The sequence below is a fragment of the Mytilus edulis genome, chromosome 13 (assembly GCF_963676685.1).
Source record: "Mytilus edulis chromosome 13, xbMytEdul2.2, whole genome shotgun sequence".
NCBI classification, from domain to species: Eukaryota; Metazoa; Mollusca; class Bivalvia; order Mytilida; family Mytilidae; genus Mytilus; species Mytilus edulis.
This window is the reverse complement of record NC_092356.1, coordinates 16,683,875-16,711,445: the sequence shown is the minus strand read 5'-3', so window position 1 is coordinate 16,711,445 and position 27,571 is coordinate 16,683,875. Positions and strand designations below refer to the sequence as shown.

Here is a 27,571-nt window from a genome sequence, read left to right as displayed (position 1 = left end):
GCCATTTCCCGTATATTTATTTTTTATGCGACAATTCTTTATTTATAATAATATGTTTTGCTGTTATATACTGATTATGTCAAACTCATGTGATTCGCTATGGTGGAGTTGACCAGTTCGCCGTAAAAACGTCGCTCAGTCATTTTGAAATTCAAATTACAGTAACACATGGATAGACTGAGGATGACAATAATGACATCTTCAAAGCGACACAGGATTGAGCAAGAACATATTGACTTCTATTTCACAAATCCACAAGACAGAAAGATATACTCTATTACACTTTCATGATAAAAAGTTCCTCAGCAATATTGTTTACCTACGAAAACATGTGTAACCCCAAACGCCCCAGCCTATTTTAACTAGAAATAACATAGCTGAATGATGATCCCCAGTCAAAATAAGCTCTAGATAGATTTATATTTATATTCTTTGCCATAATACTTACTCCAAGGTTTTTGAACTTTGTGACATTTTTGTACACAAACATCGCAAAACGCACGACAATATCAATGATAAAACATGCTTGGTATTTTTAAATATTCAAAACTTAATGTTTCTCGTGCCTTATAGTTTTAAAATAAACATTTTTGAAAATTTTCATAATTTTAAATTAACAAATTTATAAAGATCTTTGGTTTCTGTTGTATCTAGAAACAAAAAAATACAAGTTTAAAAGTGTCTTCATTTTCATGTTGTGTACGCTTCATTGTCATAACACCTTTTTATACTGTACGCTTCGTTGGGACAATATTGCGTTTGTCAATGAATTTTGCATGTCTTAAATTATGTTTTAATATGATTTCAACCGATATACATGTTTTTAAAAAATTAATTTACCACCATAACATGCAGACAGCAACCCATTATATCCATTGTATTGTCGAAACACTCTTGGAGGTATTTTGTACTAAATGTATACGAAAGTTTAAATTGGTAGGAAAACACAATTACAATTAAGTGTTTTACATTTGTCATTTCGGTGTGTTTTATAACAGACTATGCGGTATGGGCTTTGCTCATTGTTGAAGACCGTATGTTGACCTATAGTTGTTCATTTTTGTGTCTTTTGGTATCTTGTGAAGAGTTGTATCAAAAACAAATCTTTTTGATATAGACAGCAATCAAAAATAATCAATGTATTATAGGCTTTTGGCCTGAATAGCAGAGGCAAGTCCAGGGGAGTCATGGATTACAATAGAGTTACATTAAGGCTAAAGAGTATGTGTATACAATGAACATGTAATTTGTAGCCACCGTTGATAAGTAATAAAGTTTCTTTAATGTGGAGATATACAGATGAAAAGATAATTCTTAATATCAACTGGTTTGCTTTCTTCCATTATGGCTTTTTTTTAATTTTTAAGGTATAAAGAATATACTTAATTTCCTCGAACATTTCAGTCTTTCTACTGTGGTGCCAAAATCTAACTAATTGGTCAGTTTTGTTATTTTAAGCATCTTTAAGTCTATAATCATCATCCATATGCATTTCATTGAAATTTTGACTTATTTTCGGAGAAGACCAAACTTTAAGGGACCATATTTATATTCTAATTTTACCCTTGACATTATCGGTAAATTATGCGGTTGAGCAAAGCATCAATCATTAAGACTACTTTACATTTGCTTTGTTGCATCTTTCATGTCTTTATAGTCATCAATAAAAAATGAAACGTTTCAAAGTTGGTACTGAACAATTTCTAGACCCCTTTATTTGTTAATGACACGCGTACGTAATGGCTGATTGTTGGTTGCTTAACGTTCACTTGAAAATATTCAGGATAATCACAAAGCAGCAACACATACTTCATGTATGTCCAGGAAGGAGGCCCTCTGGAATTACATCAGGGAAGTTTGGACTGCCACTGGATAAAATGAGGTATATTGAATGACACAAATTTTGTCTTGCAACATTGATTGATTGATTGTTGGTTGCTTAACGTCCAGTGGCAAATATTTCATGCATATTCAGGACGAGAACAAGTTCACAATAAATACAATAGGTAGGTTGTTGTAATAGAGCTATTAGAGGCCATTTAGGATGATGGTCGGGGAAATTTGGACTGCCACTGGAAAGTGAGGGTATATGTCTTGCAACAGGCCAATTATGGACCCCTCATAAAGTTTTTGCAAGGTTCGTACAGTGTAGTGAGCGTAGTGCTCTCTCTATACGATACATTGGATCTTGTATTCCCATTCGAACTGGACGTGACTGCGTACTTTTTCATCCCACACATCGAAACGGGTGACCAACTTCGGGCAGGTTTTACTGCCGGTCGGAAAAAGACCAACGTGATCATATCTACTAGTAGATCTCTCAGTCACCATTTTCCAAATTCTTACATAGATGAACAAAAATAATTTGGCTACAATGTAGAAAGTTTTGCTGTACCTGTTAAATCAAAACATCACTTAACATTTTTACAATATATGCACACTTATGAGAACTCATAAGATCGTATATACTCTTGATACTGTTTATTATATTTGGCATTGCACGTCAAGTTAATGCGTCTTATTACGTCTTTACCTGTTTGCGTTGGATATATACTGACTGATACTTTAGTGTCCTTTAGTAACATGATTTAACTTTTAGTTGTAATATGCTTTGAAATAACTTTCAGCTACTACAATAACACTTTTGTCAATATTTTATGTATATGGTTTTTCAATCTAATTAAAAACCGATCTCTCATCGCTCCTGTTTCTGATATGTCGCGTGGGAGATCTAACGAAATCCGCTTTGAGGTCACATGTGAGTGACCTCGTAGGTGTGTCTTTTTCGACCAATGAAATTGAGTCTTCCACGATCTTGGAAGTTTAACGTAAGGCAAAGGGACGTAACTCATTTTATTTACGACGAAATCGTCAGTCATAATAATTCATAAACTTTTTTGATTGGCTTATTAATAGGTCGTCAACTCATTTGCATATCTTTATAAATTCATGACTTTTAGTTCACTCACATGTGACCTCAAAGCCGGTTTCGTTAGATCTCCCACGCGACATATCAGAAACAGGAGCGATGAGAGATCGGTTTTTAATAAGATTGATGGTTTTTGTGCCTGGACCGACATTTTGAGTTGAGCAAATTGCAATTATACAGTTGTTTTAATCATGTTGTGCTGTTACACCAGTGTCCCAGGTTTAGGAGAGGGTTGGGGGCTCACATGTTTAATCTCGCCGCATTCTTTTTTGTGTCTGGTCCACAGGGACTCGGTTAGCAGATTAAAATTTTGTTAATGATTTTTATATTTTTTTTAGTATTTCCTGTCTATTTGTATTACTTCATTTACGTATTTGACGATGCCACCGAGATTTCTTTGTTTTCTAGCAATGTGCACTTTGATTACTATCCATATCCGTATACTGAAAAAACCTTTCTAAAATCCTGGATCCGCCCCTGCTTACAGGAAACTATTCACACCGTTATCCTTTGGAATTATTGGTAGTTGTCTTATAACCATATCAAATCTCCTTATTCTTACATTTCTTTTTAACTAGATAAAGGAGGATAAACATCCAACATGTTCAATCAAATTATGATTTTTTAAACGTTATTATCCTTATAAGGAAAACAAGAGAACACATACTAAAATGAGATATTCCAATGCTTATACAACTATACCAATTATCACGAACTTACAGTACTACTAGTGGTTCTCCATAAACTGACCTAATCACAAACTTAATTATACATAAAAATTAAGCATAAATTTCAGTCAATAAACCATGACTTAGGGGGCGGGGCCAAATAATCTCCATGGAAATGATATTTGCCAATGCTGATACAATTGCATACCAATTATATTTAACTTACTGTACCACTAGTGGTTCCCCATAAAATGACCTAATCACAAACTACTACATGAAAACTAAGCAAAATTTCAAAACTGAGGAGACAGGGTCAAATAATCTCAATGGTAATGAGATGTGCCAATATTAATACAACTGCATACCGAATATCTTTGACTAATTACCACTAGTGATTCACTATAAACTAACAAAATCAAGGGAGACAATAAATAAAGCCAGATCTAGACAACTCACAATCATAACAAACACCAAATATAGTTGACGGGGTCCTATTTCCTATAGTATACAGGTACACCAAATATAGTTGACGGGGTCCTATTTCCTATAGTATACAGGTACACCAAATATAGTTGACGGGGTCCTATTTCCTATAGTATACAGGTACACCAAATATAGTTGACCTATTGCCTATAGTATACAGGTACAAGAAACAGACCAAATCATGAATATGAGGTAATCTGCTAGATATGTTCACCTTACAATCATTCCATACATAATTTACACCAATTTAAAGGAACTATTTTGTTTTTTAAAAATATGTACTACTTTTCAGTATGTTCATTTTCTTAATTAATCTGGCCCGATTGCAATCATCTTGCAATGTATTCTACTCGAAATACTGCTAGGTGTTATCTTAAAAGTTGCAGTGCAAGTGAGGCAATTTGTGTTTGCTATGTGTGTAAGGCCGCCTCACTGTGATTGAGATGAAGAAAAACAATAAAAGCTCTTTTCCTTGAGACTTTCCTAGGTTAGGAGAGGGTTGATCCCTTCTTAAATCCTCCCACATTCTTTAAGTACCTGTGACGAAGTCGGGAAGTTGTAGTTCTATGGCTGTAGTTGGTTCATGTTTTTCACAAATAGTTTTGTTATAAATTAGGTCGTTTAAATTGTTTTATATTTGTCATGTCAGTGCCCTTTAAAGCATATTACAAGTTTTTCTCACTGTTGAAGGCTGTTCTATTGCCTATAACGCTTACATCCACGTCATTTAAACTTAGTGGATTATCAGCATAGTTAATTGCCTCATTGACAACCATACCACATACATGTGTATAACCACACCTTTTTATATTTACTCGGAAAACTTAACATTCAGAGAATGAAAATGAGGTCAAGGTAAGATAAAGCCTGCCAGACTGACAGGTACACCTTATATAGATATAGGAAGATGTGGTGTGAGTGCCAATGAGACAACTCTCCATACAAATAACAATTTAAAAAGTAAACCATTATAGGTTAAAGTACGGCCTTCAACACGGAGCCTTAGCTCACACCGAACAACAAGCTATAAAGGGCCCCAAAATTACTAGTGTAAAACCATTCAAACGGGAAAACCAACGGTCTAATCTATATAAACAAAATGATCATTCCATACACCAAATAAAGTTGAACTTCTGCTTACAGTATCTGGGAAGCAGATCCAATCATGTAAATTGCACCATGATCAATGAGGTTGAGGTCAGGTGAACCCTGTCTGAAGAACAAAGACATAGCAATGACCCATATATCAAAATCCTATGACTCATCATTCAAATTCAAATGAAAACCAGATGCTCCGCAGGGCGCAGCTTTATACGACCGCAGAGGTTGAACCCGGAACGGTTGGGGCAAGTATGGACACAACATTCAAGCTGGATTCAGCTCTAAATTTGGATTGTGATTAAATAGTTGACACAACATAGGTTTCTGACACAGAATGAATGTGGTCTAATGAACTTAAAATTTTTGTTTTGCCTTTGAGCAATTCACTATGCTGTTGAATATTAATCCTCTCAAAAAAATGTTTGAAAAATGTTCTTTTTATTTATGAAATTTCAAATGAGAAAAATTGAACCCCCCCCCCCCCCCCCCCCCTCAATTTTTTTTTTCACATCCCCCTATCCTTTATTCCAAAACCGATCTCAATTCAAATTTCTAATGGAGTTTGCAACAATAATCACTCATTTAAATACATCATAAAATATCAAAATGTAAAAAAGTGCTTTTTATCACTGAATAGTAAAGATTGTTTTAATTTATCAGTTGGTAGTAAAAGTGAATATACATTGTATATTGTATAAAACATTGATTTAAGTTGATTCAACTACTATTCTGGAAAAAGAAAGATAACTCCAATTGAAATTTCTTGCTATTGCACAATATTGTGCAATAAGATATTTCTTGCTATTGCGCAATACTGTGCAATTGAAATAACTTGCTATTGCACAATACTGTGCAATTGAAGATTTCTTGCTATTGCGCAATACTGTGCAATTGAAAATTTCTTGCTATTGCACAATACTGTGCAATTAAAGATTTCTTGTAATTGCTGAGTACTGTGCAATTGAAAATGTCTTGCTATTGCACAATACTTAATATAATAATTTTAGATCCTGATTTGGACCAACTTGAAAACTGGGCCCATAATAAAAAATCTAAGTACATGTTTGGAATCAGCATATCAAAGAACCCCAAGAATTCAAGTTTTGTTAAAATCAAACTGAGTTTAATTTTGGACCCTTTGGACTTTAATGGAGACCAATTTGAAAACAGGACCAAAAATGAAGAATCTGCATACACAGTTAGATTTGGCATATTAAAGAACCCCATTTATTCAATTTTTAATGAAATCAAACAAAGTTTAATTTTGGACCCCGATTTGGACCAACTTGAAAACTGGGTCAATAATCAAAAATCTAAGTACATTTTTAGATTCAGCATATCAAAGAACCCAACCGATTCAATTTTTGTCAAAATCAAACTAAGTTTAATTTTGGACCCTTTGGACCTTAATGTAGACCAATTTGAAAACGGGACCAAAAATTAAGAATCTACATACACAGTTAGATTCATCATATCAAAGAACCCCAATTATTCAATTTTTGATGAAATCAAACAAAGTTTAATTTTGGACCCTTTGGGCCCCTTATTCCTAAACTGTTGGGACCAAAACTCCCAAAATCAATACCAACTTTCCTTTTATGGTCATAAACCTTGTGTTTAAATTTCATAGATTTCTATTTACTTATACTAAAGTTATGGTGCGAAAACCAAGAAAAATGCTAATTTGGGTCCCTTTTTGGCCCCTAATTCCTAAACTGTTGGGATATAAACTCCCAAAATCAATACCAACCTTCCTTTTGTGGTCATAAACATTGTGTTCAAATTTCATTGATTTCTATTAACTTAAACTAAAGTTATTGAACGAAAACCAAGAATAATGCTTATTTGGGCCCTTTTTTGGCCCCTAATTCCTAAACTGTTTGAACCAAAACTCCCAAAATCAATCCCAACCTTTCTTTTGTGGTCATAAACCTTGTGTCAAAATTTCATAGATTTCTATTAACTTAAACTAAAGTTATAGTGCGAAAACCAAGAAAATGCTTATTTGGGCCCTTTTTGGCCCCTTATTCCTAAAATGTTGGGACCAAAACTCCCAAAATCAATCCCAACCTTCCTTTTGTGGTCATAAACCTTGTGTTAAAATTTCATAGATTTCTATTCACTTTTACTAAAGTTAGAGTGCGAAAACTAAAAGTATTCGGACGACGACGACGACACAGACGACGACGCCAACGTGATAGCAATATACGACGAAAATTTTTTCAAATTTTGCGGTCGTATAAAAACAACATTTTTCAAGCATGCAGTTGCTGAACCATGAAAATAAGATCAAGGACAACAGACATGTGACAGACAGAAACTTCCAAACATATGGCATCTGTCTGTATTAATGGTATGAATCCTCCAAGCCTATCAATTTCTGAAATAATAAGCTCAATACAAATAGCTTCTGCCGCCGTAAATCTTACGTTTTGTATTCTGAAGCTTTTGTGGCAGGTGAGACAAAAACATTTATTAACAAATATCCCTAAAATAAATATCCCTAATGACAAAGAATAACAAGAAAAATTGGCATCACATTTTATTTCAATACTTAATGGAATTCAAAGGTTACAAGTTTGAGTTAACTCAATTAACTAGGACATTCAAAATCACAATATTGCCAAATTTGAAACACTGTTACACAGTTTACAGAGATGATGGAATTTATCTCAAAACATCCATTTTAACATTCAAACTTTAAGGCAATCTAAGAATTCAAAATTTACCCACTTTTTACACCACCCTTTATGTTTATTATCTAGAACTCTGTTTACAATTTTTGTTTTCACATTATTTTTTGTTATTTTTCTACATGTTTTTTTTTTTTTTTTTTTTTTTTTTTTTTTTTTACAGAGCTCTAGATAATAAAAATATGGGATGCATGTCTAAGGTTAGAGGTATAAGCAAAGACATTCAAAATAAGAATAATGCAAATCTATGACACTTTTAGACTGTAATAAATAAAGAACAATAGGTTTTATCTCTAAATATGTAAAATCAAAAGAATTGTACGTCCAATTAAACATTTTCGTTTTGAATTTCATAAATATCTTTGATGAAAAAAAGAAAATTTAAAATATGCCCACTTTTTACACCACCCTTAATGTTTATTATCTAGAACTCTGTTTACAATTTTTGTTTTCATATTATTTTTTGTTATTTTTCTACATGTTTTTTTTTTTTTTTTTTTTTTTTTTTTTTTACAGAGCTCTAGATAATAAAAATATGGGATGCATGTCTAAGGTTAGAGGGATAAGCAAAGACATTCAAAATAAGAATAATGCAAATCTATGACACTTTAAGACTAATAAAAAAAGAACAATAGGTTTTGTCTCTAAATATCTAAAATCAAAAGAATTGTACGTCCAATTAAACATTCTCCTTTTGAATTTCATAAATATATTTGATGAAAAAAAGAAAATTTAAAATATGCCCACTTTTTACACCACCCTCAATGATTATTATCCAGAATTCTGTTTAAATTTTGTTTTCATATTATTTTTTACATTTTTTTTAACAGAGCTGTAGATAATAAAAATATCAGATGTCTAAGGTTAGACACATTAGGGACGACATCAACAGATCGATGTAGGATAAAAATCTTAAATCAAATAGTTTGGGGTGGGGGGGGGGTCAACATTGCTGCAAGTTTTGTTAATCTAAAATCGATTTTACATATATCCCTATTGGTCAATCAATTTTTCCCAAATTAAGTTAAGAAGGGGTGTGTGGGGGTCAGTGAAAAAACTATGTGAATTAAGTTTTTCATCCTTCATTGAACTTTTGATGTCGTCCCTTATCATAAGCCATGTATTTGGTTAAAGACAAGTTTAAAGTTGCAATATTTCTTCTCTCTCATCATCATACATGAGTGTGCTCCCTTTCCCACTCTTGCCCATTCTACATATTTCTCTCTCTCCCACTGACCATATGCAATTATGAAATTTCAGTCATATATTTTAATTGACAAGAATATTAGTCTCCGACATGTTCATTGTTTTATTATGCTGTTAATATTGACATGTTCATTGTTTTACTATGCTGTTAATATTGACATGTTCATTGTTTTACTATGCTGTTAATATTGACATGTTCATTGTTTTACTATGCTGTTAATATTGACAGGTTCATTGTTTTACTATGCTGTTAATATTGACATGTTCATTGTTTTACTATGCTGTTAATATTGACATGTTCATTGTTTTACTATGCTGTTAATATGTTAAATGTCTATGTCTATCAGGTGACTATGTCTATCAGTTGACTATGTTCATCAGTTGACTATGTTCATCAGTTGACTATGTTCATCAGTTGAGTCAGCTCTAACCTCTTAATTGGTGATAAGGTAGCTGACATGTTCATTGTTTTACCATGATGTTAATATGTTAAAGTTTGTTCTATGTTCATCAGTTGACTATATATATCAGTTGACTATGTTCATCAGTTGACTATGTTCATCAGTTGACTATGTCCATCAGTTGACTATGTCCATCAGTTGGGTCAGCTCTAATCTAAGTCAGCTGGTATGTTGGTTAGTTTCAGGTTTTTTTTTCTAATTTCATCTATCCTTTACTCTATGAGTTGGTCTTTTTTTTCCTTATTCTATGTGGGTCTGTTTTTCTTGTGTACACCATTCAGATGTGTATTAGTTCATCACTTCAATTGTCCCTCCTCCTCCCTACAAACAACAATTTAATCAGTAAATTCAATTGGATAATAAAAATTGCAAAAGAAAATAGGAACAGTACTTGAATTTGGAAGGTTTTACAGCAACAATGGTGAGCAGTTCAGGACTATTCTTAATACTTAATTACACCCCCATAGAAATGTTTCCCCTGATTTTGTTTGCTCAACAGGCTCAATATAAAAAGTCTTAATACAGCCATGCAGATATGAATACAAGGAGGTGAAGTGTATGAGAAAAATAACCAAAATACATCTAGACTAATTTCTTTCACTTCTAATATTCTTCTATCTAATACAGTTGATACCTCCAGTTGGAGTAATGTTACCATTATTGAACATACAATGTTCTAGTTGACAATAGGGGTTGTCTTGACATTATTGCTAAGCATAAGCATTTCAGTACATAGCTGAAGACACCGCAGCAACTGTTATGATAAAGAACAACAGTAAAAGTAGTTACTTTAATCAACTGGTTATTTTCCAGTACATCATATTCATAAGTTGACCCAGTGAAACAGCTAGTTTTTAAGCAGCTCTGTCTCATTGGAACTCAAAGTTGCCAACCATGAAAGATATATATTTTGTTAACTTCTTCATCATTTTGTCTCTGATAGAGAGTTGTCTCATCAGCAATCATACCACATCTTCTAATTTTTATTAGAACATTGCGACATCAGATGGATGGACAGATAATTGATTCACTATGGAAGTTAACGAATACCAACCTTGTATGTTTTACTCCCATTAAATAATTTTGCTGATTATCAACCTTGTACGAAGCGAGATTCAGTGGTATGATTTACTCCTATCAAGATAAGTTTTGCTGGTTTGATACTTGAGGCAGGAATTGGTCGTACATCTGAAACACAGAAAATATTTCATAGTTTTTGGGATCATCTGATTAACAATATTTATTTATTCCAAAAGACAAAGAAATGCATTTGAGGTGGTTCATAACACAACAGGGAGATAACTCTGCAAAATCAGCTGAACGTTTTAATTACGGCCTCTTGTTCAGGAAATATTAAGCTTCACCATGATCAAAATTGTTGTTTAAGTCAAACTGCTATTTGTCTAATGAAAATTTGACGATAAAGTGTGTGGTTCCAAGTTTTTTTTAAATCTTTATATTTTTGCCATATGGTCAAAGTAAACATTTTGACAAAATTTTCTGAAAATTAAACAAGCCAAACTAATTTTAGTGAAGCAGTTTGGTACCAGTACAATCTTAAGACAGATAAATGTGAATGATGTCGAAATTTTTGTATTCACTTTTATAGATAAAGAGCAATACACCAATCATCAATTGTCTACTTGGCACATGGTATAACTTATCTTAATTGCAATACACAGTTAATAATCTGCTGAATACCCTTGAAAATTAATTGTTTTGGAATGACAACTAGAAAAGACAAAAGAAATCTTCAGTAAAAGATAGCAAAAACAATTGTCTAGATGGTAATTGGGAACCCATATTTTATCTGATTTATTGACATGCTCTAGGATATTCAGAATTTTACAGTATTTTGAAAACAGTGAGAATACCCTTAAACACTTAAAACAATTTGAACTCATTATTTGGACCAATACATCTCACATTTATCCAAGTAGTACTTTTTTATCAATCCAATCAAAAATGCCAAACAGATTGACACTCAATTACAAGAAATTACTAGGTATTTTGAAAATAGATTTTGTTTAGTTTTGAATATTAAAAAGCATATGCTGGCTTCTATTATAGTGCTGTAAAATGGTTCCAATTCCATATTAATTCAGGTGTTATGCATAATGGACCACAATCAACCCACTATATTCCTTAATGTAAACACTTACCATTAATTTATCAGAATATTTTCCATAAGTCTTATATCTGTAGATATCCAGTATTGGGATGGATCCGTGATTTGAGATGTCCAGCATAAATTTTTAAGAATTTCTACTTTCAGGTTGAACATTGAAATCTGGAATAAAAATAATGCATTTTTATAAATGGCAGTCACATACTTAGACTTGAAATAATCTTTTAAATTAAAACTATTTAATTAAGATTTCATATGTTTTTTTAAAATTCTATAATAAGGCGATTGTCAAACTAATTGATTTCATTTGGTCACTGCTATATAGATGTCTCAATTGGCAATCATACCACATCATCTTAATGTCACAGATATGACATTATTGTTAAATATATATTTTTTTTTTTCTTTTTCTATCAATACTATATATATTCATTATTAGTTTTTCAATAAATGTTGGAAAAAGATTCCCATTTTGCAAAGAATTCCCTCAGTTTGGTAGTTGGTGCCAACTTTAACTTGCAGTAAGATGTAAGCCTGGTACAGTTCTTACTTTTAAGCTTTTTCAAGTGCTAACTGGTATTTTTCTTTTAAAATAATTTGATATATTATTTCCCCTTGTTTGCATTCAATAATTTTTTTTACACGTAAAATCAGTTTAGGCTGACCATGCAGATAACCAACATTCAAAATAGCATGCTGCCTTACAATACATTCTGATGAAATATTAACCTATTGTTTTTATAGGCATTTTCAATGTTTTCAACTGAGGAAAAGAATTGCCAAAAAGTATTTATTGAAAGTTTTAATATAACTTTTCTTTTCATTATCTTATCAAGTCATACACAATTCAAACTTCTTCATATTCAACAGAAAAAAATTACAAAACACTATCAAAATGATATTACAAGGGAGAAATTTCCATCACTTTAATCTAAATTATTATTCAAAGAGGATCATAAATCTAGAACTAGAATATCACAATAAATCCACACTAACAGGTTTGGCCATTTAAATTCTTAAATTGTGTGCATATATTAAACTTTTTACAGACTTAAACTATCAGTACCTTGTGTTTTTCTTGAGAAAACAGCAGAATATGTAACGAAGAGCTGGAAATCTTCTGGATACTTCATTGCAAAATGAAACACTGTCTGTCGTCTGAACACTTCATTGCAACTAAGGAACATCTGTTTGTGCTATAGAACATCTTATTTCACCATAGAATATTATCTAGAAATGTGTCTTCACTATAAAATGTCTCACTATAGACCATTATGTTACGAGAAACGTGTCTTCATTATAGAACAGTATGTAGAAACATGTCTTTCACAATAGAACATAAATGTTATTATACAAGTTCATAGTTTTATTTAGCTATTACTTTTAGCTTTAGTGTGCCAGTTGTTTGTACATTTCCATCAATCTCAAAGAATACTAATTTGAGCTTTTAGTATTTCTCAGTCTTTTGTCTCTTTAGATATCATTGATAACTGTTGTTGGATCTTTCTTGATATAAAAAAGTATGTTTCTTCACAGAGCAATATTCTATTGTCCTCCATTGCACTGACCATCATTGAAGATTGAATATAGACATCTCAACACAGTTCTAAAGTTTCACAATTTCCCAAGACTTCACAATAAACATTTTACAAATTATACAGTGCACTATTCATAATAATATTTTTTTTTAAAATATGTCTACTTTTTACACCACCCTTAATGTTTATTATCTAGAACTCTGTTTACAATTTTTGTTTTCATATTATTTTTTGTTATTTTTCTACATGTTTTTTTTTTTTTCTTTTTTTTTTTTTTTTACAGAGCTCTAGATAATAAAATATCAGATGTTTTAGGTTATAGGTTTATACAAAGTCATTCAAAATAAGACTATGTTAGCGTGTAATATTCAGGGAAGATAAATGTTGTCTCCAAATTACTAAAATTGAAAGAATTGCACTTCCAATTAAATATTCCAACTTTTAAAGCCATTTTTGCCATACAAAATATACAGCTTGACAAAACAACAAGTTAATATACTTATGAAAGAAAAAACTAATTCAGCACAAAAGAATTCACCAACAACTGTGAGTTGTATTCAAATATTGATGAAATGAAGTTTTAAATATGCCCACTTTTTATACCACCCTCAATGTTTATTATCTAGAACTCTGTTTACAATTTTTGTTTTCATATTATTTTTTGTTATTTTATTTTTTTTCACATTTTTTATTTTTTATTACAGAGCTCTAGATGATAAAAATATCAGATGTTTAAGGTTGTAGCTTTAAACAAAGCGATTCAAAATCAAATAATTGCAAAATTTTAAGACAATGTTAGCATGTAATATTCAGAGAAAATAGATGTCTCCAAATTACGAAAATGAAAAAAAAAACTGCACTTCCAATTAAATATTCCAATTTTTAAAGCCATTTTTGGCATACAAAATATACAGCCTAAAAAAATGGCAAGTTAATACACTAATAAAAGAAAAGAACCAAAAACTGAGTTGTATTCATAAATAATAAAATATTGAATAAAAAGAAATTTTATATATGCCCACTTTTATACCACCCTCAATGTTTATTATTTAGAACTCTGTTTTCTATTTTGCTTTCATATTATTTTTTGGTATTTTCTTTTTTATATTTTTTTTTCTTTTTTTTACAGAGCTCTAGATAATAAAAATATCAGATGTTAAAGGTTGTAGCTTTAAACAAAGCGATTCAAAATCAAATAATTGCAAAATTTTAAGACGAAGTTAGCATGTAATATTCAGAGAAAATAGATGTCTCCAAATTACTAAAATGAAAAAAAACTGCACTTTCAATTAAATATTCCAATTTTTAAAGCCATTTTTTGGCATACAAAATATACAGCTTAACAAAATGACAAGTTAATACACTAATAAAAGAAAAGAACTATTCAGCACAAAAGAATTTACCAAAAACTGAGTTGTATTCATAAATAATAAAATATTGAATAAAAAGAAATTTTATATATGCCCACTTTTATACCACCCTCAATGTTTATTATTTAGAACTCTGTTTTCTATTTTGCTTTCATATTATTTTTTGGTATTTTCTTTTTTATATTTTTTTTTCTTTTTTTTACAGAGCTCTAGATAATAAAAATATCAGATGTTAAAGGTTGGAGGTATAAAAAAAGTCATTCTCAATCAGAATATTGCAAAATTTTAATGTAAGTGGATTTTCTCATTGTTGAAGCCCATACAGTAACCTATTTTACATTAACACCATTTGGTCTCTGTAGGATAGTTGTCTCACATCGCTTGATATTACAACAAATCAATTTGTAGGTTCTATAAAGTGGGCCAATGTTCACACATTGTTTTTATTTGAACAGCAATTTTCAGATCTCAGGACAAGTTCTTTGGAACACATTATAAATTTTTGTTTTTCAAATGATTTCAACTGACATAAACAAGACTGGAAAGGTCGAAATTACCAAAATGCTAATTTCACTATTATTGGTTCTTTTGTTGTGCCCAGCTCTTAAAGATGGAAAACCCTGTATCACAGTAACATTCCTTTAAATGAACTGGAGAAGTCTTGATTACAATAATCATATTGCTTTTTACTTTTCAACACTATTGGATCTTGTGTCATACCAGCTTTAGATGGTGGATGGAGTATATGGAGGTGTTCCTGCTACCTCTCTATATGTAGACAACGTCACTGTTGTTGTGACGTTCTTATTTCTAAGCCTTAATTTATGTCCGTTACAACGCCCTTAGGGAGGAAAACTACACCCTCAAATGAACTGTAGAAGTCCAGATTACAATAATGGTACTTTCAGCACCATTGCACGGTTTGGTTGTCTTGCCCAGCTCTTAATGGTCCAAAATGCTGTACAATGGCTTATGTTTTACAGAAAGGACCTATACTTTTTAAACTGCCATTCCAATTTTTGTTTTGTTTTAAATATGATAACTTTAGAAGACTTAAAGGCGGGGGTCATAAAAATATCAAAATAATCCCACCCTCAATGTTTATTATCTAGAACTCTGTTTTCTATTTTGCTTTCATATTATTTTTTGGTATTTTCTTTTTTATATATTTTTTTTTTTTTTTTTACAGAGATCTAGATAATGAAAATATCAGATGTTAAAGTTTGGAGGTATAAACAAGTCATTCTAAATCAGAATATTGCACAATTTTAATTTTAGTGGATTTTCTCATTGTTGAAGCCCATACAGTAACCTATTTTACATTAACATCATTTGGTCTCTGTAGGATAGTTGTCTCACATCTCTTGATATCACAACAAATCAATTTGTAGGTTCTATAAAGTGGTCCAATCCTATGGTGAAGGGAGGGGAAATTTTGACGGCCAACCGAGGAGGATATTTTTGGACAGAAATTTAGCCTAATGCAACAAGCCACATCCTACTGACACCTCAAAAGAGTTGTGACAAGGGTTCTTTAATGTGCAGAGTGGCACTGTCTGTCCCTACAAATAGGACCTATACTTTCCCGCTACCTCTATGTGTAGACAACATCACTGTTGTTGTGACATTCTTAATTTTAACCTTAATTTATGTCCGTTTCAACGCCCTTAGGGAGGAAATAGTAGCAGATAGTACTACACCCTCAAATGGATTGTAGAAGTCCAGTTTACAATAATGGTACTTTCAGCACCATAACCCGCTTTGGTTGTCTTGTCCAGCTCTTAATGGTCCAAAATGCTGTACAATGGATTATGATTTAAAAATTGAAGATAAAAGATTAAGTTTTGAATATATCTACTTTTTTTCTTTGAAGATGGCAAATCAAATTATTAATTCATTAAAAATTCAGAATAACTCAAATCTTTACACCACACAAATGCGCCAACAAAGAATGTGCAATGAAAAGAATTGAGTTATTGTTTGAAACATCAAAAATGTTAAAGTTTCACGCATTGTTTTTTATTTGAACAGCAATTTTCAGATCTCAGGACAAGTTTTCTTTGGAACACACTCAGGACAAGTTATCTTTGGAAGACATTATAAATTTCTGTTTTGCAAAAGATTAAAAGTTTTGGATACTTTCTTTTTTTCTTTGAAGATAACAAATCAAATTATTAAAAATCTAATTATTAATTCATTAAAAATTCAGACTAACCCAATTGTTTACACCACACAAACTTTCCGCAGTATCATATTTATTTTTTGTCCATTCTTTTTTCTTTCTTTTTTTCTTTTTTTTTAAATATACCGCAGTGCCAACAAAGAATGTGCAATGACAAGAAATGAGTTATTGTTTGAAAATCAAAAATGTTAAATGTTCACACATTGTTTTTATTTGAACAGCAATTTTCAGATCTCAGGACAAGTTCTTTGGAACATATTATAAATTTTTGTTTTTCAAATGATTTCAACTGACATAAACAAGACTGGAAAGGTCGAAATTACCAAAATGCTAATTTCACTATTATTGGTTCTTTTGTCGTGCCCAGCTCTTAAAGATGGAAAACCCTGTATCACAGTAACATTCCTTTAAATGAACTGGAGAAGTCTTGATTACAATAATCATATTGCTTTTTACTTTTCAACACTATTGGATCTTGTGTCATACCAGCTTTAGATGGTGGATGGAGTATATGGAGGTGTTCCTGCTACCTCTCTATATGTAGACAACGTCACTGTTGTTGTGACGTTCTTATTTCTAAGCCTTAATTTATGTCCGTTACAACGCCCCCTAGGGAGGAAAACTACATCCTCAAATGGACTGTAGAAGTCCAGATTACAATAATGGTACTTTCAGCACCATTGCACGGTTTGGTTGTCTTGCCCAGCTCTTAATGGTCCAAAATGCTGTACAATGGCTTATGTTTTAAAAATTGAAGATAAAAGATTAAGTTTTGAATATCTTCTTTTTTTCTCTGAAGATGGCAAATCAAATTATTAATTCACGAGCTCTAGATAATAAAAATATCAGGTGTTAAAGTTTGGAGGTATAAACAAGTCATTCTCAATCAAAATATTGCAAAATTGTAATGTTAGTAGATTTTCTCATTGTTGAAGCCCATACAGTAACCTATTTTACATTAACATCATTTGGTCTCTGTAGGATAGTTGTCTCACATCTCTTGATATCACAACAAAACAATTTGTAGGTTCTCAAAGGTGGGCCAATGATGAAGGTAGGGGAAATTTTGACTGCCATCCGAGAGGAGGATAATGTTGGACAGAAAGTTAGCCTTGCAACAAGCCACATCCTACTGACACCCCAAAAGTGTTGTGGCAAGGGTTCTTTAACATGCAGAGTTGCACTGTCCCTACAGAAAGGACCTATACTTTTTAAACTGCCATTCCAATTTTTGTTTTGTTTTAAATATGATAACTTTAGAAGACTTAAAGGCGGGGGTCATAAAAATATCAAAATAATCCCACCCTCAATGTTTATTATCTAGAACTCTGTTTTCTATTTTGCTTTCATATTATTTTTTGGTATTTTCTTTTTTATATATTTTTTTTTTTTTTTTTACAGAGATCTAGATAATGAAAATATCAGATGTTAAAGTTTGGAGGTATAAACAAGTCATTCTAAATCAGAATATTGCACAATTTTAATTTTAGTGGATTTTCTCATTGTTGAAGCCCATACAGTAACCTATTTTACATTAACATCATTTGGTCTCTGTAGGATAGTTGTCTCACATCTCTTGATATCACAACAAATCAATTTGTAGGTTCTATAAAGTGGTCCAATCCTATGGTGAAGGGAGGGGAAATTTTGACTGCCAACCGAGGAGGATATTTTTGGACAGAAATTTAGCCTAATGCAACAAGCCACATCCTACTGACACCTCAAAAGAGTTGTGACAAGGGTTCTTTAATGTGCAGAGTGGCACTGTCTGTCCCTACAAATAGGACCTATACTTTCCCGCTACCTCTATGTGTAGACAACATCACTGTTGTTGTGACATTCTTAATTTTAACCTTAATTTATGTCCGTTTCAACGCCCTTAGGGAGGAAATAGTAGCAGATAGTACTACACCCTCAAATGGATTGTAGAAGTCCAGTTTACAATAATGGTACTTTCAGCACCATAACCCGCTTTGGTTGTCTTGTCCAGCTCTTAATGGTCCAAAATGCTGTACAATGGATTATGATTTAAAAATTGAAGATAAAAGATTAAGTTTTGAATATATCTACTTTTTTTCTTTGAAGATGGCAAATCAAATTATTAATTCATTAAAAATTCAGAATAACTCAAATCTTTACACCACACAAATGCGCCAACAAAGAATGTGCAATGAAAAGAATTGAGTTATTGTTTGAAACATCAAAAATGTTAAAGTTTCACGCATTGTTTTTTATTTGAACAGCAATTTTCAGATCTCAGGACAAGTTTTCTTTGGAACACACTCAGGACAAGTTATCTTTGGAAGACATTATAAATTTCTGTTTTGCAAAAGATTAAAAGTTTTGGATACTTTCTTTTTTTCTTTGAAGATAACAAATCAAATTATTAAAAATCTAATTATTAATTCATTAAAAATTCAGACTAACCCAATTGTTTACACCACACAAACTTTCCGCAGTATCATATTTATTTTTTGTCCATTCTTTTTTCTTTCTTTTTTTCTTTTTTTTTAAATATACCGCAGTGCCAACAAAGAATGTGCAATGACAAGAAATGAGTTATTGTTTGAAAATCAAAAATGTTAAATGTTCACACATTGTTTTTATTTGAACAGCAATTTTCAGATCTCAGGACAAGTTCTTTGGAACATATTATAAATTTTTGTTTTTCAAATGATTTCAACTGACATAAACAAGACTGGAAAGGTCGAAATTACCAAAATGCTAATTTCACTATTATTGGTTCTTTTGTCGTGCCCAGCTCTTAAAGATGGAAAACCCTGTATCACAGTAACATTCCTTTAAATGAACTGGAGAAGTCTTGATTACAATAATCATATTGCTTTTTACTTTTCAACACTATTGGATCTTGTGTCATACCAGCTTTAGATGGTGGATGGAGTATATGGAGGTGTTCCTGCTACCTCTCTATATGTAGACAACGTCACTGTTGTTGTGACGTTCTTATTTCTAAGCCTTAATTTATGTCCGTTACAACGCCCCCTAGGGAGGAAAACTACACCCTCAAATGGACTGTAGAAGTCCAGATTACAATAATGGTACTTTCAGCACCATTGCACGGTTTGGTTGTCTTGCCCAGCTCTTAATGGTCCAAAATGCTGTACAATGGCTTATGTTTTAAAAATTGAAGATAAAAGATTAAGTTTTGAATATCTTCTTTTTTTCTCTGAAGATGGCAAATCAAATTATTAATTCACGAGCTCTAGATAATAAAAATATCAGGTGTTAAAGTTTGGAGGTATAAACAAGTCATTCTCAATCAAAATATTGCAAAATTGTAATGTTAGTAGATTTTCTCATTGTTGAAGCCCATACAGTAACCTATTTTACATTAACATCATTTGGTCTCTGTAGGATAGTTGTCTCACATCTCTTGATATCACAACAAAACAATTTGTAGGTTCTCAAAGGTGGGCCAATGATGAAGGTAGGGGAAATTTTGACTGCCATCCGAGAGGAGGATAATGTTGGACAGAAAGTTAGCCTTGCAACAAGCCACATCCTACTGACACCCCAAAAGTGTTGTGGCAAGGGTTCTTTAACATGCAGAGTTGCACTGTCCCTACAGAAAGGACCTATACTTTTTAAACTGCCATTCCAATTTTTGTTTTGTTTTAAATATGATAACTTTAGAAGACTTAAAGGCGGGGGTCATAAAAATATCAAAATAATCCCACCCTCAATGTTTATCATCTAGAACTCTGTTTTCTATTTTGCTTTCATATTATTTTTTGGTATTTTCTTTTTTATATATTTTTTTTTTTTTTTTTACAGAGATCTAGATAATGAAAATATCAGATGTTAAAGTTTGGAGGTATAAACAAGTCATTCTAAATCAGAATATTGCACAATTTTAATTTTAGTGGATTTTCTCATTGTTGAAGCCCATACAGTAACCTATTTTACATTAACATCATTTGGTCTCTGTAGGATAGTTGTCTCACATCTCTTGATATCACAACAAATCAATTTGTAGGTTCTATAAAGTGGTCCAATCCTATGGTGAAGGGAGGGGAAATTTTGACTGCCAACCGAGGAGGATATTTTTGGACAGAAATTTAGCCTAATGCAACAAGCCACATCCTACTGACACCTCAAAAGAGTTGTGACAAGGGTTCTTTAATGTGCAGAGTGGCACTGTCTGTCCCTACAAATAGGACCTATACTTTCCCGCTACCTCTATGTGTAGACAACATCACTGTTGTTGTGACATTCTTAATTTTAACCTTAATTTATGTCCGTTTCAACGCCCTTAGGGAGGAAATAGTAGCAGATAGTACTACACCCTCAAATGGATTGTAGAAGTCCAGTTTACAATAATGGTACTTTCAGCACCATAACCCGCTTTGGTTGTCTTGTCCAGCTCTTAATGGTCCAAAATGCTGTACAATGGATTATGATTTAAAAATTGAAGATAAAAGATTAAGTTTTGAATATATCTACTTTTTTTCTTTGAAGATGGCAAATCAAATTATTAATTCATTAAAAATTCAGAATAACTCAAATCTTTACACCACACAAATGCGCCAACAAAGAATGTGCAATGAAAAGAATTGAGTTATTGTTTGAAACATCAAAAATGTTAAAGTTTCACGCATTGTTTTTTTATTTGAACAGCAATTTTCAGATCTCAGGACAAGTTTTCTTTGGAACACACTCAGGACAAGTTATCTTTGGAAGACATTATAAATTTCTGTTTTGCAAAAGATTAAAAGTTTTGGATACTTTCTTTTTTTCTTTGAAGATAACAAATCTAATTATTAAAAATCTAATTATTAATTCATTAAAAATTCAGACTAACCCAATTGTTTACACCACACAAACTTTCCGCAGTATCATATTTATTTTTTGTCCATTCTTTTTTCTTTCTTTTTTTCTTTTTTTTTAAATATACCGCAGTGCCAACAAAGAATGTGCAATGACAAGAAATGAGTTATTGTTTGAAAATCAAAAATGTTAAATGTTCACACATTGTTTTTATTTGAACAGCAATTTTCAGATCTCAGGACAAGTTCTTTGGAACATATTATAAATTTTTGTTTTTCAAATGATTTCAACTGACATAAACAAGACTGGAAAGGTCGAAATTACCAAAATGCTAATTTCACTATTATTGGTTCTTTTGTCGTGCCCAGCTCTTAAAGATGGAAAACCCTGTATCACAGTAACATTCCTTTAAATGAACTGGAGAAGTCTTGATTACAATAATCATATTGCTTTTTACTTTTCAACACTATTGGATCTTGTCATACCAGCTTTAGATGGTGGATGGAGTATATGGAGGTGTTCCTGCTACCTCTCTATATGTAGACAACGTCACTGTTGTTGTGACGTTCTTATTTCTAAGCCTTAATTTATGTCCGTTACAACGCCCTTAGGGAGGAAAACTACACCCTCAAATGGACTGTAGAAGTCCAGATTACAATAATGGTACTTTCAGCACCATTGCACGGTTTGGTTGTCTTGCCCAGCTCTTAATGGTCCAAAATGCTGTACAATGGCTTATGTTTTAAAAATTGAAGATAAAAGATTAAGTTTTGAATATCTTCTTTTTTTCTCTGAAGATGGCAAATCAAATTATTAATTCACGAGCTCTAGATAATAAAAATATCAGGTGTTAAAGTTTGGAGGTATAAACAAGTCATTCTCAATCAAAATATTGCAAAATTGTAATGTTAGTAGATTTTCTCATTGTTGAAGCCCATACAGTAACCTATTTTACATTAACATCATTTGGTCTCTGTAGGATAGTTGTCTCACATCTCTTGATATCACAACAAAACAATTTGTAGGTTCTCAAAGGTGGGCCAATGATGAAGGTAGGGGAAATTTTGACTGCCATCCGAGAGGAGGATAATGTTGGACAGAAAGTTAGCCTTGCAACAAGCCACATCCTACTGACACCCCAAAAGTGTTGTGGCAAGGGTTCTTTAACATGCAGAGTTGCACTGTCCCTACAGAAAGGACCTATACTTTTTAAACTGCCATTCCAATTTTTGTTTTGTTTTAAATATGATAACTTTAGAAGACTTAAAGGCGGGGGTCATAAAAATATCAAAATAATCCCACCCTCAATGTTTATTATCTAGAACTCTGTTTTCTATTTTGCTTTCATATTATTTTTTGGTATTTTCTTTTTTATATATTTTTTTCTTTTTTTTTTTACAGAGCTCTAGATAATAAAAATATCAGATGTTAAAGTTTGGAGGTATAAACAAGTCATTCTAAATCAGAATATTGCACAATTTTAATTTTAGTGGATTTTCTCATTGTTGAAGCCCATACAGTAACCTATTTTACATTAACATCATTTGGTCTCTGTAGGATAGTTGTCTCACATCTCTTGATATCACAACAAATCAATTTGTAGGTTCTATAAAGTGGTCCAATCCTATGGTGAAGGGAGGGGAAATTTTGACTGCCAACCGAGGAGGATATTTTTGGACAGAAATTTAGCCTAATGCAACAAGCCACATCCTACTGACACCTCAAAAGAGTTGTGACAAGGGTTCTTTAACGTGCAGAGTGGCACTGTCTGTCCCTACAAATAGGACCTATACTTTCCCCCTACCTCTATGTGTAGACAACATCACTGTTGTTGTGACATTCTTATTTCTAAGCCTTAATTTATGTCCATTACAACGCCCTTAGGGAGGAAATAGTAGCAGATAGTACTACACCCTCAAATGGATTGTAGAAGTCCAGTTTACAATAATGGTACTTTCAGCACCATAACCCGCTTTGGTTGTCTTGTCCAGCTCTTAATGGTCCAAAATGCTGTACAATGGATTATGATTTAAAAATTGAAGATAAAAGATTAAGTTTTGAATATATCTACTTTTTTTCTTTGAAGATGGCAAATCAAATTATTAATTCATTAAAAATTCAGAATAACTCAAATCTTTACACCACACAAATGCGCCAACAAAGAATGTGCAATGAAAAGAATTGAGTTATTGTTTGAAACATCAAAAATGTTAAAGTTTCACGCATTGTTTTTTATTTGAACAGCAATTTTCAGATCTCAGGACAAGTTTTCTTTGGAACACACTCAGGACAAGTTATCTTTGGAAGACATTATAAATTTCTGTTTTGCAAAAGATTAAAAGTTTTGGATACTTTCTTTTTTTCTTTGAAGATAACAAATCTAATTATTAAAAATCTAATTATTAATTCATTAAAAATTCAGACTAACCCAATTGTTTACACCACACAAACTTTCCGCAGTATCATATTTATTTTTTGTCCATTCTTTTTTCTTTCTTTTTTTCTTTTTTTTTAAATATACCGCAGTGCCAACAAAGAATGTGCAATGACAAGAAATGAGTTATTGTTTGAAAATCAAAAATGTTAAATGTTCACACATTGTTTTTATTTGAACAGCAATTTTCAGATCTCAGGACAAGTTCTTTGGAACATATTATAAATTTTTGTTTTTCAAATGATTTCAACTGACATAAACAAGACTGGAAAGGTCGAAATTACCAAAATGCTAATTTCACTATTATTGGTTCTTTTTTCGTGCCCAGCTCTTAAAGATGGAAAACCCTGTATCACAGTAACATTCCTTTAAATGAACTGGAGAAGTCTTGATTACAATAATCATATTGCTTTTTACTTTTCAACACTATTGGATCTTGTGTCATACCAGCTTTAGATGGTGGATGGAGTATATGGAGGTGTTCCTGCTACCTCTCTATATGTAGACAACGTCACTGTTGTTGTGACGTTCTTATTTCTAAGCCTTAATTTATGTCCGTTACAACGCCCTTAGGGAGGAAAACTACACCCTCAAATGGACTGTAGAAGTCCAGATTACAATAATGGTACTTTCAGCACCATTGCACGGTTTGGTTGTCTTGCCCAGCTCTTAATGGTCCAAAATGCTGTACAATGGCTTATGTTTTAAAAATTGAAGATAAAAGATTAAGTTTTGAATATCTTCTTTTTTTCTCTGAAGATGGCAAATCAAATTATTAATTCACGAGCTCTAGATAATAAAAATATCAGGTGTTAAAGTTTGGAGGTATAAACAAGTCATTCTCAATCAAAATATTGCAAAATTGTAATGTTAGTAGATTTTCTCATTGTTGAAGCCCATACAGTAACCTATTTTACATTAACATCATTTGGTCTCTGTAGGATAGTTGTCTCACATCTCTTGATATCACAACAAAACAATGTGTAGGTTCTCAAAGGTGGGCCAATGATGAAGGTAGGGGAAATTTTGACTGCCATCCGAGAGGAGGATAATGTTGGACAGAAAGTTAGCCTTGCAACAAGCCACATCCTACTGACACCCCAAAAGTGTTGTGGCAAGGGTTCTTTAACATGCAGAGTTGCACTGTCCCTACAGAAAGGACCTATACTTTTTAAACTGCCATTCCAATTTTTTTTTGTTTTAAATATGATAACTTTAGAAGACTTAAAGGCGGGGGTCATAAAAATATCAAAATAATCCCACCCTCAATGTTTATTATCTAGAACTCTGTTTTCTATTTTGCTTTCATATTATTTTTTGGTATTTTCTTTTTTATATATTTTTTTCTTTTTTTTTTTACAGAGCTCTAGATAATAAAAATATCAGATGTTAAAGTTTGGAGGTATAAACAAGTCATTCTAAATCAGAATATTGCACAATTTTAATTTTAGTGGATTTTCTCATTGTTGAAGCCCATACAGTAACCTATTTTACATTAACATCATTTGGTCTCTGTAGGATAGTTGTCTCACATCTCTTGATATCACAACAAATCAATTTGTAGGTTCTATAAAGTGGTCCAATCCTATGGTGAAGGGAGGGGAAATTTTGACTGCCAACCGAGGAGGATATTTTTGGACAGAAATTTAGCCTAATGCAACAAGCCACATCCTACTGACACCTCAAAAGAGTTGTGACAAGGGTTCTTTAACGTGCAGAGTGGCACTGTCTGTCCCTACAAATAGGACCTATACTTTCCCGCTACCTCTATGTGTAGACAACATCACTGTTGTTGTGACATTCTTATTTCTAAGCCTTAATTTATGTCCGTTACAACGCCCTTAGGGAGGAAATAGTAGCAGATAGTACTACACCCTCAAATGGATTGTAGAAGTCCAGTTTACAATAATGGTACTTTCAGCACCATAATAAAATCAACGGTACCAATTTTGTTGCACCAGATGCGCATTTCGACAATTCATGTCTCTTCATATCCCGCTTTGGTTGTCTTGTCCAGCTCTTAATGGTCCAAAATGCTGTACAATGGATTATGATTTAAAAATTGAAGATAAAAGATTAAGTTTTGAATATCTTCTTTTTTTCTCTGAAGATGGCAAATCAAATTATTAATTGACGAGCTCTAGATAATAAAAATATCAGGTGTTAAAGTTTGGAGGTATAAACAAGTCATTCTCAATCAAAATATTGCAAAATTGTAATGTTAGTAGATTTTCTCATTGTTGAAGCCCATACAGTAACCTATTTTACATTAACATCATTTGGTCTCTGTAGGATAGTTGTCTCACATCTCTTGATATCACAACAAAACAATTTGTAGGTTCTCAAAAGTGGGCCAATGATGAAGGTAGGGGAAATTTTGACTGCCATCCGAGAGGAGGATAATGTTGGACAGAAAGTTAGCCTTGCAACAAGCCACATCCTACTGACACCCCAAAAGTGTTGTGGCAAGGGTTCTTTAACATGCAGAGTTGCACTGTCCCTACAGAAAGGACCTATACTTTTTAAACTGCCATTCCAATTTTTGTTTTGTTTTAAATATGATAACTTTAGAAGACTTAAAGGCGGGGGTCATAAAAATATCAAAATAATCCCACCCTCAATGTTTATTACCTAGAACTCTGTTTTCTATTTTGCTTTCATATTATTTTTTGGTATTTTCTTTTTTATATATTTTTTTCTTTTTTTTTTTACAGAGCTCTAGATAATAAAAATATCAGATGTTAAAGTTTGGAGGTATAAACAAGTCATTCTAAATCAGAATATTGCACAATTTTAATTTTAGTGGATTTTCTCATTGTTGAAGCCCATACAGTAACCTATTTTACATTAACATCATTTGGTCTCTGTAGGATAGTTGTCTCACATCTCTTGATATCACAACAAATCAATTTGTAGGTTCTATAAAGTGGTCCAATCCTATGGTGAAGGGAGGGGAAATTTTGACTGCCAACCGAGGAGGATATTTTTGGACAGAAATTTAGCCTAATGCAACAAGCCACATCCTACTGACACCTCAAAAGAGTTGTGACAAGGGTTCTTTAACGTGCAGAGTGGCACTGTCTGTCCCTACAAATAGGACCTATATATACTTTCCCCCTACCTCTATGTGTAGACAACATCACTGTTGTTGTGACATTCTTATTTCTAAGCCTTAATTTATGTCCATTACAACGCCCTTAGGGAGGAAATAGTAGCAGATAGTACTACACCCTCAAATGGATTGTAGAAGTCCAGTTTACAATAATGGTACTTTCAGCACCATAACCCGCTTTGGTTGTCTTGTCCAGCTCTTAATGGTCCAAAATGCTGTACAATGGATTATGATTTAAAAATTGAAGATAAAAGATTAAGTTTTGAATATATCTACTTTTTTTCTTTGAAGATGGCAAATCAAATTATTAATTCATTAAAAATTCAGAATAACTCAAATCTTTACACCACACAAATGCGCCAACAAAGAATGTGCAATGAAAAGAATTGAGTTATTGTTTGAAACATCAAAAATGTTAAAGTTTCACGCATTGTTTTTTATTTGAACAGCAATTTTCAGATCTCAGGACAAGTTTTCT

At 32.2% G+C, this 27,571-nt stretch overlaps 1 long non-coding RNA gene across 2 annotated transcripts; it reads right to left on the bottom strand.

Moving 5' to 3' along the window:
* Positions 1-7,708: 7,708 nt before the first annotated feature.
* On the bottom strand, positions 7,709-16,729 carry LOC139501290 (uncharacterized). 2 transcript variants are annotated; one of them, XR_011658508.1, is made up of 4 exons: positions 12,736-16,729; positions 11,704-11,831; positions 10,592-10,729; positions 7,709-9,855 (listed from the first exon to the last, which is right to left on the bottom strand). It is a non-coding gene; the product is annotated as an uncharacterized lncRNA (long non-coding RNA). The 2 variants fall into 2 exon arrangements; XR_011658507.1 differs by having other exon boundaries at positions 7,709-9,862; positions 10,596-10,729.
* Positions 16,730-27,571: the final 10,842 nt, after the last annotated feature.